The sequence below is a fragment of the Schistocerca americana genome, unplaced genomic scaffold (assembly GCF_021461395.2).
Source record: "Schistocerca americana isolate TAMUIC-IGC-003095 unplaced genomic scaffold, iqSchAmer2.1 HiC_scaffold_13, whole genome shotgun sequence".
NCBI lineage: Eukaryota > Metazoa > Arthropoda > Insecta > Orthoptera > Acrididae > Schistocerca > Schistocerca americana.
The window spans coordinates 21,868,413-21,884,598 of NW_025725371.1; positions in this window are offsets into that span (position 1 = coordinate 21,868,413).

Consider the following 16,186-nt stretch of genomic DNA (forward strand, 5'->3'; position numbering starts at 1 on the left):
TGAGTTTCATCGTCAATAAGAAGGTCACAGTGATACAGTAAAGCTGAAGTGAAGCATCGGAATCTCTAACTAGTGTCACAGGAATGGTCCAAAGAATAGAGAGTAAGATGAGACAGTCTTCTTGTACTTAAGTCGGCATTGAGCCTTAAGTATTTAATTCCGATGCAATTTCTGTGTTTCGTCGTCAGTATAAGGTCAGAGGGATACAGTAAACCTGAAGTGAAGCATCGGAATTTAAAACCCATCTTACAGGAAAGGTTCAAAACATAGACAGTAAGAAGAGTCAGTTTTCTTGTACATAAGTCGGCATTGTGCCTTTTGCATTTATTTCCGATGCAATTTCTGCGTTTCATCGTCAATACGAAGGTCAGAGGGATACAGTAAACCTGAAGTGAAGCATCGGAATCTATAACTAGTGTCACAGGAATGGTTCAAAACATAGACAGTAAGAAGAGTCAATTTTCTTGTACTTAAGTCGGCATTGTGCCTTTTGTATTTAATTCCGATGCTATTTCCGTGTTTCATCGTCAATAAGAAGGTCAGAGAGATACAGTAAACCTGAAGTGAAGCACCGTAATCTATAACTAGTGTCACAGGAATGGTTCAAAACATAGACAGTAAGAAGAGTCAGTTTTCTTGTACTTAAGTCGGCTATGTGCCTTTTGTAATTAATTCCGATGCAATTTCTGTGTTTCATCAACAATAAGAAGGTCAGAGGGATACAGTAAACCTGACGGGAAGCATTGGAATCTATAACTAGTGTCACAGGAATGGTTCAAACATAGACAGTAAGAAGAGTCAGTTTTCTTGTACTCAAGTCGGCATCGTGCCTTTTGTATTTAACTCCGATGCAAATTCTGTGTTTCGTCGTCAATACGAAGGTCCAAGGGATACAGAAAACCTGAAGTGAAGCATCGGAATCTATAACTAGTGTCACAGGAATGGTTCAAACAAAGACAGTAAGAAGAGTCTGTTTTCTTGTACTTAAGTCGGCATTGTGCCTTTTGTATTTAATTCCGATGAAATTCCTGTGTTTCATCGTCAATAAGAAGGTCAGAGGGATACAGTAAACCTGAAGTGTAGCATCGGAATCTATATCTAGTGTCACTGGATTGGTTCAAAACATAGACAGCAAGAAGAGTCAGTTTTCTTGTACTCAAGTCGGCATTGTGCCTTTTGTATTTAATACCGATGCAAATTTTGTGTTTCGTCGTCAATACGAAGGTCCAAGGGATACAGTAAACCTTAAGTGAAGCATCGGACTCTATAACTAGTGTCACATGAATGGTTCATAACATAGACAGTAAGAAGAGTCAGTTTTCTTGTACTTAATTCGGCATTGTGCCTTTTGCATTTAATTCCGATGCAATTTCTGTGTTTCATCGTCAATAAGAAGGTCAGAGGGATACAGTAAACCTGAAGTGAAGCATCGGAATCGATAACTAGTGTCACAGGAATGGTTCAAACAAAATCAGTAAGAAGAGTCAAATTTCTTGTATTTAAGTCGGCATTGTGCCTTTTGTATTTAATTCCGATGCAATTTCTGTGTTTCATCGTCAATAAGAAGGTCAGAGGGATACAGTAAACCTGAAGTGAAGCATCGGAATCTGTAACTAGTGTCACAGGAATGGTTCAAAACATAGAGAGTAAGAAGAGTCAGTTATCTTGTACTTAAGTCGGCATTGTGCCTTTTGTATTTAATTCCGTTGCAATTTCTGTGTTTCATAGTCAATAAGACGGTCAGAGGGATACAGTTAACCTGAAGTGAAGCATCGGAATCTATAACTAGTGTCACATGAATGGTTCAAAACATTGACAGTAAGAAGAGTCAGTTTTCTTGTACTTAAGTCGACATTGTGCCTTTCGTATTTAATTCCGTTGCAATTTCTGTGTTTTATCGTCAGTAAGAAGGTCAGAGGGATACAGTAAACCTGAGGTGAAGCATTGGAATCTATTACTAGTGTCACAGGAATGGTTCAAAGCATAGACAGTAAGAAGAGTCAGTTTTCTTGTACTTAAGTCGGCATTGTGCCTTTTGTATTTAATTCCAATGCAATTTCTGTAATTCATCGTCAATAAGAAGGTCAGAGGGATACAGTAAACCTGAAGTGAAGCATCGGAATCTATAACTAGTGTCATAGGAATCGTTCAAACATAGACAGTAAGAAGAGTCAGTTTTCTTGTACTTAAGTCGGCATTGTGCCTTTTGTATTTAATTCCGTTGCAATTTCTGTGATTCATCGCCAATAAGAAGGTCAGTGGGATACAGTAAACCTGAAGTGAAGCATCGGAATCTATAACTAGTGTCACAGGAATGGTTCAAAACATAGTCAGTAAGAAGAGTCAGTTGTCTTGTACTTAAGTCGGCATTTTGTCTTTTGTATTTAATTCCGGTGCAATTTCTGTGTTTCATCGTCAATAAGAAGGTCCGAGGGGTACAGTAAACCTGAACTGAAGCATCGGAATCTATAGCTAGTGTTACAGGAATGGTTCAAAACATAGTCAGTAAGAAGAGCCAGTCTTCTTGTACTTGAGTCGGAATTGTGCCTTTTGTATTTAATTCCGATGCAATTTCTGTGTTTCATCGTCAATAAGAAGGTCACAGTGATACAGTAAAGCTGAAGTGAAGTATCGGAATCTCTAACTAGTGTCACAGGAATGGTCCAAAGAATAGAGAGTAAGATGAGACAGTCTTCTTGTAGTTAAGTCGGCATTGAGCCTTATGTATTTAATTCCGATGCAATTTCTGTGTTTCGTCGTCAGTATAAGGTCAGAGGGATACAGTAAACCGGAAGTGAAGCATCGGAATTTAAAACCCATCTCACAGGAAAGGTTCAAAACATAGACAGTAAGAAGAGTCAGTTTTCTTGTACATAAGTCGAAATTGTGCCTTTTGCATTTATTTCCGATGCAATTTCTGCGTTTCATCGTCAATACGAAGGTCAGAGGGATACAGTAAACCTGAAGTGAAGCATCGGAATCTATAACTAGTGTCACAGGAATGGTTGAAACAAAGACAGTAAAAAGAGTCTGTTTTCTCGTACTTAAGTCGGCATTGTGCATTTTGTATTTAATTACTATGCAATTCCTGTGTTTCATCGTCAATAAGAAGGTCAGAGGGATACAGTAAACCTGAAGTGTAGCATCGGAATCTATATCTAGTGTCACGGGATTGGTTCAAACCATAGACAGCAAGAAGAGTCAGTTTTCTTGTACACAAGTCGGCATTGTGCCTTTTGTATTTAATTCCGATGCAAATTTAGTGTTACGTCGTCAATACGAAGGTCCAAGGGATACAGTAAACCTTAAGTGAAGAATCGGAATCTATAACAAGTGTCACATGAATGGTTCAAAACATAGACAGTAAGAAGAGTCAGTTTTCTTGTACATAAGTCGGCAATGTGCCTTTTGTATTTAATTCCGTTGCAATTTCTGTGTTTCATCGTCAATAAGAAGGTCAGTGGGATACAGTAAACCTGAAGTGAAGCTTCGGAATCTATAAGTAGAGTCACAGGAATGGTTCAAAACATAGTCAGTAGGAAGAGTCAGTTATCTTGTACTTAAGTCGGCATTGTGCCTTTTGTATTTAATTCCGATGCAACTTCTGTGTTTCATCGTCAATAAGAAGGTCCGAGGGATACAGTAAACCTGAAGTGAAGCATCGGAATCTATAACTAGTGTCAAAGGAATGGTTCAAAACATAGACAGAAAGAAGAGTCAGTTTTCTTGTACTTAAGTCGGCATTGTGCCTTTTGTATATAATTCCGATGCAATTTCTGTGTTTCATCGTCAGTAAGAAGGTCAGAGGGATACAGTAAACCTGAGGTGAAGCATTGGAATCTATTACTAGTGTCACAGGAATGGTTCAAAACATAGACAGTAAGAAGAGTCAGTTTTCTTGTACTTAAGTCGGCATTGTGCCTTTTGTATTTAATTCCGATGCAATTTCTGTGTTTCATCGTCAATAAGAAGGTCAGAGGGATACAGTAAACCTGAAGTGAAGCATCGGAATCTATAACTAGTATCACAGGAATCATTCAAACATAGACAGTAAGAAGAGTCAGTTTTCTTGTACTTAAGTCGGCATTGTGCCTTTTGTATTTAATTCCGAAGCAATTTCTGTGTTTCATCGTCAATAAGAAGGTCAGAGGGATACAGTAAACCTGAAGTGAAGCATCGGAATCTATAACTAGTGTCACATGAATGGTTCAAAACATAGACAGTAAGAAGAGTTAATTATCTTGTACTTAAGTCGGCATTGTGCCCTTTGTATTTAATTCCGATGCTATTTCTGTGTTTCATCGTCAATAAGAAGGTCAGAGGGATACAGTAAACCTGAAGTGAAGCATCGGAATCTATAACTAGTGTCACAGGAATGGTTCAAACATAGACAGTATGAAGAGTTAGTTTTCTTGTACTTAAGTCGGCATTGTGCCTTTTGTATTTAATTCCGATGCAATTTCAGTGTTTCATCGTCAATAAGATGGTCAGAGGGATACAGTAAACCTGAAGTGAAGCATCGGAATCTATAACTAGTGTCACATGAATAGTTCAAAACATAGACAGTAAGAAGAGTCAGTCTTCTTGTACTTAAGTCGGCATTGTGCCTTTTGTATTTAATTCCAATGCTGTTTCTGTGTATTACATGTCAATAAGGTCAGAGGGATGCAGTAAACCTGAAGTGAAGCATCGGAATCTGTAACTAGTGTCAAAGGAATGGTTCAAGACATAGAGAGTAAGAAGAGACAGTTTTCTCGTACTTAAGTCGGCATTGTGCCTTTTGTATTTAATTCCGATCCAATTTCTGTGTTTCATCGTCAATAAGAAGGTCAGAGGGATACAGTAAACCTGAAGTGAAGCATCGGAATCTATAACTAGTGTCACAGGAATGGTTCAAAACATAGACAGTAGGAAGAGTCAGTTTTCTTCTACTTAAGTCGGCATTGTGAATTTCGTATTTAATTCCATTGCAATTTCTGTGTTTCATCGTCAATAAGAAGGTCAGAGGGATACAGTAAACCTGAGGTGAAGCATCGGAATCTATTACTAGTGTCACAGGAATGGTTCAAAACATAGACAGTAAGATGAGTCAGTTATCTTGTACTTAAGTCGGCATTGTGCCTTTTGTATTTAATTCCGATGCTGTTTCTGTGTTTCATCGCTAATAAGAAGGTCAGAGGGATACAGTAAACCTGAAGTGAAGCATTGTAATCTAAAACTAGTGTCACTGGAATGGTTCAAAAACATAGACAGTAAGAAGAGTCAGTTTTCTTGTACTTAAGTAGGCATTGTGCCTTTTGTATTTAATTCCGATGCAATTTCTGTGTTTCATCAACAATAAGAAGGTCAGAGGGATACAGTAAACCTGAAGTGAAGCATCGGAATCTATAACTAGTGTCACAGGAATGGTTCAAAGCTTAGACAGTAAGAAGAGTCAGTTTTCTTGTACTTAATTCGGCATTGTGTCTTTTGTATTTAATTCCGAAGCAATTTCTGTGATTCAGCGTCAAAAAGAAGGTCGGAGGGATACAGTAAACTTGGAGTAAAGCATCGAAGTCCACAACTAGTGTGACATGAATAGTTCAAAACATAGACAGTAAGAAGAGTCAGTTTTCTTGAACTTAAGTCGGCATTGTGTTCTTTGTATTTAATTCCGATGCAATTTCTGTGTTTTATCGTCAATAAGAAGGTCAGAGGGATACAGTAAACCTGAAGTGAAGCATCGGAATCTATAACTAGTGTCACAGGAATGGTTCAAACCATAGACAGTAAGAAGTGTCAGTTTTCTTGTACTTAAGTCGCCGTTGTGACTTTTGTATTTCATTCCGATGCAACTTCTGTGTTTCATCGTGAATAAGAAGGTCAGAGGGATACAGTAAACCTGAAGTGAAGCATCGGAATCTATAACTAGTGTCACAGGAATGATTCAAAACATAGACAGTAAGAAGAGTCAGTTTTCTTGTACTTAAGTCGGCATTGTGCCTTTTGTATTTAATTCCGATGCAATTTCTGTGTTTCATCGTCAATAAGAAGGTCAGAGGGATACAGTAAACCTGAAGTGAAGCATCGGAATCTATAACTAGTGTCACAGGAACGGTTCAAAGCATAGACAGTAAGAAGAGTCAGTTTTCTTGTACTTAAGTCGGCGTTGTGCATTTTGTATTTAATTCCGATGAAATTTCTGTGTTTCATCGTCAATAAGATGGTCAGAGGGATACAGTAAACATGAAGTGAAGCATCGGAATCTATAACTAGTGCCACAGGAATGGTTCAAAACATAGACAGTAAGAAGAGTCAGTTTTCTTGTACTTAAGCCGGCATTGTGCCTTTTGTATTTACTTCCGATGCAATTTCTGTGTTTCATCGTCAATAAGAAGGTCAGAGGGATACAGTAAACCTGAAGTGAAACATCTGAATCTATAACTAGTGTCATAGGAATGGTTCAAAGCATAGACAGTAAGAAGAGTCGGTTTTCTTGTACTTAAGTCGGCATTGTGCCTTTTGTATTTGATTCCGATGCAATTTCTGTGTTTCATCGTCAATAAGATGGTCAGAGGGATACAGTAAACCTGAAGTGAAGCATCGGAAACTATAACTAGTGTCACATGAATGGTTCAAAACATAGACAGTAAGAAGAGACAGTTATCTTGTACTTAAGTCAGCATTGTGCATTTTGTATTTTATTCCGATGCTATTTCTGTGTTTCATCGACAATAAGAAGGGCAGAGGGATACAGTAAACCTGAAGTGAAGAATCGGAATCTATAACTAATGTCACAGGAATGGTTCAAACATAGACAGTAAGAAGAGTCAGTTTTCTTGTACTTAAGTCGGCATTGTGCCTTTTGTATTTAATTCCGATGCAATTTCTGTGTTTCATCGTCAATAAGAAGGTCAGAGGGATACAGTAAACCTGAAGTGAAGCATCGGAATCTATAACTAGTGTCACAGGAATGGTTCAAAACATAGACAGTAAGAAGAGTCAGTTTTCTTTTACTTAAGTCGGCATTGTGCCTTTTGTATTTAATTCCGATGCAATTTCTGTGTTTCATCAACAATAAGAAGGTCAGAGGGATACAGTAAACCTGTAGTGAAGCATCGGAAACTATAACTAGTGTCACAGGAATTGTTAAAAACTTAGACAGTAAGAAGAGTCAGTTTTGTTGTACTTATGTCGGCATCGAGCCTTTTGTATTTAATTCCGAAGCAATTTCTGTGATTCACCGTCAATAAGAAGGTCAGAGGGATACAGAAAACCTGAAGTGAAGCATCGGAATCTATAACTAGTGTCACAGGAATGGCTCAAAACATAGACAGTAAGAAGAGTCAGTTTTTTTGTACTTAAGTCGCCGTTGTGCCTTTTGTATTTCATTCCGATGCAACTTCTGTGTTTCATCGTCAATAAGAAGGTCAGAGGGATACAGTAAACCTGAAGTGAAGCATCGGAATCTATAACTAGTGTCACAGGAATCGTTCAAACATAGACAGTAAGAAGAGTCAGTTTTCTTGTACTTAAGTCGGCATTGTGCCTTTTGTATTTAATTCCGAAGCAATTTCTGTGTTTCATCGTCAATAAGAAGGTCAGAGGGATACAGTAAACCTGAAGTGAAGCATCTGAATCTATAACTAGTGTCACATGAATGGTTCAAAACATAGACAGTAAGAAGAGTCAATTATCTTGTACTTAAGTCGGCATTGTGCCCTTTGTATTTAATTCCGATGCCATTTCTGTGTTTCATCGTCAATAAGAAGGTCAGAGGGATACAGTAAACCTGAAGTGAAGCATCGGAATCTATAACTAGTGTCACAGGAATGGTTAAAACATAGACAGTATGAAGAGTCAGTTTTCTTGTACTTAAGTCGGCATTGTGCCTTTTGTATTTAATTCCGATGCAATTTCAGTGTATCATCGTCAATAAGATGGTCAGAGGGATACAGTAAACCTGAAGTGAAGCATCGGAATCTATAAGTAGTGTCACATGAATAGTTCAAAACATAGACAGTAAGAAGAGTCAGTCTTCTTGTACTTAAGTCGGCATTGTGCCTTTTGTATTTAATTCCAATGCTGTTTCTGTGTATTATCGTCAATAAGGTCAGAGGGATACAGTAAACCTGAAGTGAAGCATCGGAATCTGTAACTAGTGTCAAAGGAATGGTTCAAGACATAGAGAGTAAGAAGAGACAGTTTTCTCGTACTTAAGTCGGCATTGTGCCTTTTGTATTTAATTCCGATCCAATTTCTGTGTTTCATCGTCAATAAGAAGGTCAGAGGGATACAGTAAACCTGAAGTGAAGCATCGGAATCTATAACTAGTGTCACAGGAATGGTTCAAAACATAGACAGTAGGAAGAGTCAGTTTTCTTCTACTTACGTCGGCATTGTGAATTTCATATTTAATTCCATTGCAATTTCTGTGTTTCATCGTCAATAAGAAGGTCAGAGGGATTCAGTAAACCTGAGGTGAAGCATCGGAATCTATTACTAGTGTCACAGGAATGGTTCAAAACATAGATAGTAAGATGAGTCAGTTTTCTTGCACTTAAGTCGGCATTGTGCCTTTTGTATTTAATTCCGATGCTATTTCTGTAATTCATCGTCAATAAGAAGGTCAGAGGGATACAGTAAACCTGAAGTGAAGCATCGGAATCTATAACTAGTGTCACAGGAATGGTTCAAAACATAGACAGTAAGAAGAGTCAGTTTTCTTGTACTTAAGTCGGCATTGTGCCTTTTGTATTTAATTCCGATGCAATTTCTGTGTTTCATCGTCAATAAGAATGTCAGAGGGATACAGTAAACCTGAAGTGAAGCATCGGAATCTATAACTAGTGTCACATGAATGGTTCAAAACATAGACAGTAAGGAGAGTCAGTTATCTTGTACTTAAGTCGGCATTGTGCCTTTTGTATTTAATTCCGATGCTGTTTCTGTGTTTCATCGCTAATAAGAAGGTCAGAGGGATACAGTAAACCTGAAGTGAAGCATTGTAATCTAAAACTAGTGTCACTGGAATGGTTCAAAACATAGACAGTAAGAAGAGTCAGTTTTCTTGTACTTAAGTAGGCATTGTGCCTTTTGTATTTAATTCCGATGCAATTTCTGTGTTTCATCAACAATAAGAAGGTCAGAGAGATACAGTAAACATGAAGTGAAGCATCGGAATCTATAACTAGTGTCACAGGAATGGTTCAAAGCTTAGACAGTAAGAAGAGTCAGTTTTCTTGTACTTAATTCGGCATTGTGTCTTTTGTATTTAATTCCGAAGCAATTTCTGTGATTCAGCGTCAAAAAGAAGGTCGGAGGGATACAGTAAACTTGGAGTAAAGCATCGAAGTCCATAACTAGTGTGACATGAATAGTTCAAAACATAGACAGTAAGAAGAGTCAGTTTTCTTGTACTTAAGTCGGCATTGTGCCTTTTGTATTTAATTCCGATGCAATTTCTGTGTTTCATCGTCAATAAGAAGGTCAGAGGGATACAGTAAACCTGAAGTGAAGCATCGGAATCTATAACTAGTGTCACAGGAATGATTCATAACATAGACAGTAAGAAGAGTCAGTTTTCTTGTACTTAAGTCGGCATTGTGCCTTTTGTATTTAATTCCGATGCAATTTCTGTGTTTCATCGTCAATAAGAAGGTCAGAGGGATACAGTAAACCTGAAGTGAAGCATCGGAATCTATAACTAGTGTCACAGGAACGGTTCAAAGCATAGACAGTAAGAAGAGTCAGTTTTCTTGTACTTAAGTCGGCGTTGTGCATTTTGTATTTAATTCCGATGAAATTTATGTGTTTCATCGTCAATAAGATGGTCAGAGGGATACAGTAAACCTGAAGTGAAGCATCGGAATCTATAACTAGTGTCACAGGAACGGTTCAAAACATTGACAGTAAGAAGAGTCAGTTTTCTTGTACTTAAGTCGGCATTGTGCCTTTTGTATTTAATTCCGATGCAATTTCTGTGTTTCATCGTCAATAAGAAGGTCAGAGGGATACAGTAAACCTGAAGTGAAACATCTGAATCTATAACTAGTGTCATAGGAATGGTTCAAAGCATAGACAGTAAGAAGAGTCGGTTTTCTTGTACTTAAGTCGGCATTGTGCCTTTTGTATTTAATTCCGATGCAATTTCTGTGTTTCATCGTCAATAAGAAGGTCAGAGGGATACAGTAAACCTGAAGTGAAGCATCGGAAACTATAACTAGTGTCACATGAATGGTTCAAAACATAGACAGTAAGAAGAGACAGTTATCTTGTACTTAAGTCGGCATTGTGCATTTCGTATTTTATTCCGATGCTATTTCTGTGTTTCATCGACAATAAGAAGGTCAGAGGGATACAGTAAACCTGAAGTGAAGCATCGGAATCTATAACTAATGTCACATGAATGGTTCAAAACATAGACAGTAAGAAGAGACAATTATCTTGTACTTAAGTCGGCATTGGCCTTTTGTATTTAATTCCGATGCAATTTCTGTGTTTCATCGTCAATAAGAAGGTCAGAGGGATACAGCAAACCTGAAGTGAAGCATCGGAATCTATAACTAGTGTCACAGGAATGGTTCAAAACATAGACAGTAAGAAGAGTCAGTTTTCTTGTACTTAAATCGGCATTGTGACTTTTGTATTTATTTCCTATGAAATTTCTGAGTTTCATCGTCAATAAGAAGGTCAGAGGGATACAGTGAACCTGAAGTAAAGCATCAGAATCTATAACTAGTGTCACAGGAATGTTTCAAAACGTAGTAAGAAGAGTCAGTTTTCTTGTACTTAAGTCGGCATTGTGCCTTTTGTATTTGATTCCGATGCAATTTCTGTGTTTCATCGTCAATAAGAAGGTCAGAGGGATACAGTAAACCTGAATTGAAGCATCGGAATCTATAACTAGTGTCACATGAATGGTTCAAAACATATACAGTAAGAAGAGTCAGTTTTCTTGTACTTAATTCGGCATTGTGCCTTTTGCATTTAATTCCGATGCAATTTCTGTGTTTCATCGTCAATAAGAGGGTCAGAGGGATACAGTATACCTGAAGTGTAGCATCAGAATCGATAACTAGTGTCACAGGAATGGTTCAAAACATAGACAGTAAGAAGAGTCAGTTTTCTTGTACTTAAGTCGGCATTGTGCCTTTTGTATTTAATTCCGTTGCAATTTCTGTGTTTCATCGTCAATAAGAAGGTCAGTGGGATACAGTAAACCTGAAGTGAAGCATCGGAATCTGTAAGTAGTGTCACAGGAATCGTTCAAAACATAGTCAGTAAGTAGAGTCAGTTTTCTTGTACTTAAGTCGGCATTGTGCCTTTTGTATTTAATTCCGATGCACTTTCTGTGTTTCATCGTCTATAAGAAGGTCAGAAGGATGCAGTAAACCTGAAGTGAAGCATCGGAATCTGTAACTAGTGTCACAGGAATGGTTCAAAAGATAGAGAGTAAGAAGAGTCAGTTTTCTTGTACTTAAGTCGGCATTGTGCGTTTTGTATTTAATTCCGATGCAATTTCTGTGTTTCATCGTCAATAAGAAGGTCAGAGGGATACAGAAAACCTGAAGTGAAGCATCTGAATCTATAACTAGTGTCACAGGAATGGTTCAAAACATTGACAGTAAGAAGAGTCAGTTTTCTTGTACTTAAGTCGGCATTGTGCCTTTCGTATTTAATTCCGTTGCAATTTCTGTGTTTCATCGTCAGTAAGAAGGTCAGAGGGATACAGTAAACCTGAGGTGAAGCATTGGAATCTATTACTAGTGTCACAGGAATGGTTCAAAACATAGACAGTAAGAAGAGCCAGTTTTCTTGTACTTAAGTCGGCATTGAGCCTTTTGTATTTAATTCCGATGCAATTTCTGTCTTTCATCGTCAATAAGAAGGTCAGAGGGATACAGTAAACCTGAAGTGAAGCATCGGAATCTATAACTAGTGTCACAGGAATCGTTCAAACATAGACAGTAAGAAGAGTCAGTTTTCTTGTACTTAAGTCGGCATTGTGCCTTTTGTATTTAATTCCGATGCAATTTCTGTGTTTCATCGTCAATAAGAAGGTCAGAGGGATACAGTAAACCGGAAGTGTAGCATCGGAATCTATAACTAGTATCACATGAATGGTTCAAAACATAGACAGTAAGAAGAGTCAATTATCTTGTACTTAAGTCGGCATTGTGCCTTTTGTATTTAATTCCGATGCTATTTCTGTGTTTCATCGTCAATAAGAAGGTCAGAGGGATACAGTAAACCTGAAGTGAAGCATCGGAATCTATAACTAGTGTCACAGGAATGGTTCAAACATAGACAGTAAGAAGAGTCAGTTTTCTTGTACGTAAGTCGGCATTGTGCCTTTTGTATTTAATTCCGATGCAATTTCTGTGTTTCATCGTCAATAAGATGGTCAGAGGGATACAGTAAACCTGAAGTGAAGCCTCGGAATCTATAACTAGTGTCACATGAATAGTTCAAAACATAGACAGTAAGAAGAGTCAGTCTTCTTGTACTTAAGTCGGCATTGTGCCTTTCGTATTTAATTCCGATGCTGTTTCTGTGTTTCATCGTCAATAAGAAGGTCAGAGGGATACAGTAAACCTGAAGTGAAGCATCGGAATCTGTAACTAGTGTCACAGGAATGGTTCAAAGCATAGAGAGTAAGAAGAGTCAGTTTTCTTGTACTTAAGTCGGCATTGTGCCTTTTGTATTTAATTCCGATGCAATTTCTGTGTTTCATCGTCAATAAGATGGTCAGAGGGATACAGTAAACCTGAAGTGATGCCTCGGAATCTATAACTAGTGTCACATGAATAGTTCAAAACATAGACAGTAAGAAGAGTCAGTCTTCTTGTACTTAAGTCGGCATTGTGCCTTTTGTATTTAATTCCGATGCTATTTCTGTAATTCATCGTCAATAAGAAGGTCAGAGGGATACAATAAAACTGAAGTGAAGCATCGGAATCTATAACTAGTGTCACAGGAATGGTTCAAAACATAGACAGTAAGAAGAGTCAGCTTTCTTGTACTTAAGTCGGCATTGTGCCTTTTGTATTTAATTCCGATGCAATTTCTGTGTTTCATCGTCAATAAGAATGTCAGAGGGATACAGTAAACCTGAAGTGAAGCATTGGAATCTATAGCTAGTGTCACATGAATGGTTCAAAACATAGGCAGTAAGAAGAGTCAGTTATCTTGTACTTAAGTCGGCATTGTGCCTTTTGTATTTAATTCCGATGCTATTTCTGTGTTTCATCGTCAATAAGAATGTCGGAGGGATACAGTAAACCTGAAGTGAAGCATCGGAATCTATAACTAGTGTCACAGGAATGGTTCAAACATAAACAGTAAGAAGAGTCAGTTTTCTTGTACTTAAGACGGCATTGTGCCTTTTGTATTTAATTCCGATGCAATTTCTTTGTTTCATCGTCAATAAGATGGTCAGAGGGATACAGTAAACCTGAAGTGAAGCATCGAAATCTATAACTAGTGTCACATGAATAGTTCAATACATAGACAGTAAGAAGAGTCAGTTTTCTTGTACTTAATTCGGCATTGTGCCTTTTGTATTTCATTCCAATGCTGTTTCTGTGTTTCATCGTTAATAAGAAGGTTAGAGGGATACAGTAAACCTGAAGTGAAGAATTGTAATCTATAACTAGTATCACAGGAATGGTTCAAAACATAGACAGTTTGAAGAGTCAGTTTTCTTGTACTTAAGTCGGCATTGTGCCTTTTGTATTTAATTCCGATGCAATTTCTGTGTTTCATCAACAATAAGAAGGTCAGAGGGATACAGTAAACCTGAAGTGAAGCATAGGAATCTATAACTTGTGTCACAGGAATGGTTCAAAGCTTAGACAGTAAGAAGAGTCAGTTTTCTTGTACTTAACTCGGCATTATGTCTTTTGTATTTAATTCCGAAGCAATTTCTGTGATCAGCGTCAAAAAGAAGGTCGGAGGGATACAGTAAACTTGGATTAAAGCATCGGAGTCTATAACTAGTGTCACATGAATAGTTCAAAACATAGACAGTAAGAAGAGTCACTTTTCTTGTACTTAGGTCGGCATTGTGTTTTTTGTATTTAATTCCGATGCAATTTCTGCGTTTTATCGTCAATAAGAAGGTCAGAGGGATACAGTAAACCTGAGGTGAAGCATCGGAATCTATAACTAGTGTCACAGGAATGGTTCAAAACATAGACAGTAAGAAGAGTCAGTTTTCTTGTACTTAAGTCGGCATTATGCCTTTCGTATTCAATTCCATTGCAATTTCTGTGTTTCATCGTCAATAAGAAGGTCAGGAGGATACAGAAAACCTGAAGTGAAGCATCGGAATCTATAACTAGTGTCACAGGAATGGTTCAAAACATTGACAGTAAGAAGAGTAAGTTTTCTTGTACTTAAGTCGGCATTGTGCCTTTCGTATTTAATTCCATTGCAATTTCTGTGTTTCATCGTCAGTAAGAAGGTCAGAGGGATACAGTAAACCTGGGGTGAAGCATTGGAATTATTACTAGTGTCACAGGAATGGTTCAAAACATAGACAGTAAGAAGAGTTAGTTTTCTTGTACTTAAGTCGGCATTGTGCCTTTTGTATTTAATTCCGATGCAATTTCTGTGTTTCATCGTCAATAAGAAGGTCAGAGGGATACAGTAAACCTGAAGTGAAGCATCGGAATCTATAACCAGTGTCAGATGAATGGTTCAAAACATAGACAGTAAGAAGAGTCAATTATCTTGTACTTAAGCCGGCATTGTGCCTTTTGTATTTAATTCCGATGCTATTTCTGTGTTTCATCGTCAATAAGAAGGTCAGAGGGATACAGTAAACCTGAAGTGAAGCATCGGAATCTATAACAAGTGTCACAGGAATGGTTCAAACATAGACAGTAAGAAGAGTCAGTTTTCGTGTACGTAAGTCGGCATTGTGCCTTTTGTATTTAATTCCGATGCAATTTCTGTGTTTCATCGTCAATAAGATGGTCAGAGGGATACAGTAAACCTGAAGTGAAGCATCGGAATCTATAACTTGTGTCATATGAATAGTTCAAAACATAGACAGTAAGAAGAGTCAGTCTTCTTGCACTTAAGTCGGCATTGTGCCTTTTGTATTTAATTCCGATACTGTTTCTGTGTTTCATCATCCATAAGAATGTCGGAGGGATACAGTAAACCTGAAGTGAAGCATTGGAATCTGTAACTAGTGTCACAGGAATGGTTCAAAACATAGACAGTAAGAAGAGTCAGTTTTCTTGTACTTAAGTCGGCATTGTGCCTTTTGTATTTAATTCCGATGCAATTTCTGTGTTTCATCGTCAATAAGAATGTCAGTGGGATACAGTAAACCTGAAGTGAAGCATTGGAATCTATAACTAGTGTCACATGAATGGTTCAAATCATAGACAGTAAGAAGAGTCTGTTATCTTGTACTTAAGTCGGCATTGTGCCTTTTGTATTTAATTCCGATGCTATTTCTGTGTTTCATCGTCAAAAAGAATGTCAGAGGGATACAGTAAACCTGAAGTGAAGCATCGGAATCTATAACTAGAGTCACAGGAATGGTTCAAACATAAACAGTAAGAAGAGTCAGTTTTCTTGTACTTAAGTCGGCATTGTGCCTGTTGTATTTAATTCCGTTGCAATTCCTGTGTTTTATCGTCAATAAGAAGGTCAGAGGGATACAGTAAACCTGAAGTGAAGCATCGGAATCTATAACTAGCGTCACAGGAATGGTTCAAAACATAGACAGTAAGAAGAGTCAGTTTTCTTGTACATGAGTCGGCATTATGCCTTTCGTATTTAATTCCATTGCAATTTCTGTGTTTCATCGTCAATAAGAAGGTCAGAGGGATACAGAAAACCTGAAGTGAATTTCGGAATCTATAACTAGTGTCACAGGATAGGTTCAAAACATTGACAGTAAGAAGAGTCAGTTTTCTTGTACTTAAGTCGGCATTGTGCCTTTCGTATTTAATTCCGTTGCAATTTCTGTGTTTCATCGTCAGTAAGAAGGTCAGAGGGATACAGTAAACCTGAGGGGAAGCATTGGAATCTATTACTAGTGTCACAGGAATGGTTCAAAACATAGACAGTAAGAAGAGTCAGTTTTCTTGTACTTAAGTCGGCATTGTGCCTTTTGTATTTAATTCCGATGCAATTTCTGTGTTTCATCGTCAACAAGAAGGTCAGAGGGATACAGTAAACCTGA